The following is a 1,118-nucleotide window of genomic DNA, read 5'->3' as shown; positions in this document are numbered from 1 at the left end:
CAATACAGCACGTGTCGTCCTGAGGCTTGGTGAATGGGGGTGGTCAGCCCTGCCCAGGGGCTGGCCCTGGCAATGTCGTTATTAGGCAAATAAGTACTTCCTAGCCACACATTTTGTTGCTTCTGTAACATAACCCCCAGTTTCTTTTGTTTTTCTCTTCTTCTTTTTGATAGATAGATAGATAGATAGATAGATAGATAGATAGATAGATAGATAGATAGATAGATAGATAGATATGCATTCCCTTCCCTTTCCCAACTATTTCTGACTTTTCCTCTCCCTCTCTGTTCCCTATAGATAATAAGTAAGCTAAGATGTAGGATAAACTTTAGCATTTTATTTTAGGTAGTAAGTTTTATTTTTCTCGCCCTTCTTTGCAAACAAGTGCCCTGCTATTTTGATATAGATCTCCACTGTTTTATAAGTGATAAATATTATGTTTGTATTAATTTTTTACTGCTTTTATATTGTGTGATTACTGTTTTAGGCCTGCATATGTAAGTTAGCATAAGTCATGTCAAGCCTCCACCTTGCATCCCCTGATGTTGTAACCTATGACTCATACCTACCCCTCCTATGTAAATTGGTTCCTGGATGAATGGGGATGAATGAGGGTGCTTGAGAGACAAAGGCAGTAGGTCTAAAAATAGCTCCCTCTGAATGACCAAACCATCAACACCAATACCTGGACCAATGACCCAGGCCTTGGACCCACCCTCAGCATTCAAGAAACAAAAGATGAGGCAACCCAGCATTGTGCCAGGCTGCACATGCTCAATAAAAACACCTGGAGCCCTCTGGGACAGGACTGCCCTTGCCTGGACAGGCCCTCCCATTGGAAATCAGAGGTATTCTGCCCCATAAAAGGGGTAGTGAAGACTGACTCCTTGGGATGCCCTCTCCATCTGGACCAGACTAGCTCCACGTCACATCGCCTATCCACCCCAGAGGCCCTGCTGGCAACCCCCTCTGGACAACACCGAGCTGAAGGAGACCCCAAATGGCCATCGAGGACCAACTTTCAGCCTGGGATAGGTAGATATCACCTGCACATTACCTACTCCAATCTGGACTCTCTCTCCTCCCGGACTTCAGTCCCTGCACCAAGCCTCTTTAAC

The sequence above is a fragment of the Alligator mississippiensis genome, chromosome 15, assembly GCF_030867095.1.
Source record: "Alligator mississippiensis isolate rAllMis1 chromosome 15, rAllMis1, whole genome shotgun sequence".
Lineage (NCBI taxonomy): Eukaryota > Metazoa > Chordata > Crocodylia > Alligatoridae > Alligator > Alligator mississippiensis.
Note: the sequence above shows the minus strand (reverse complement) of the source record.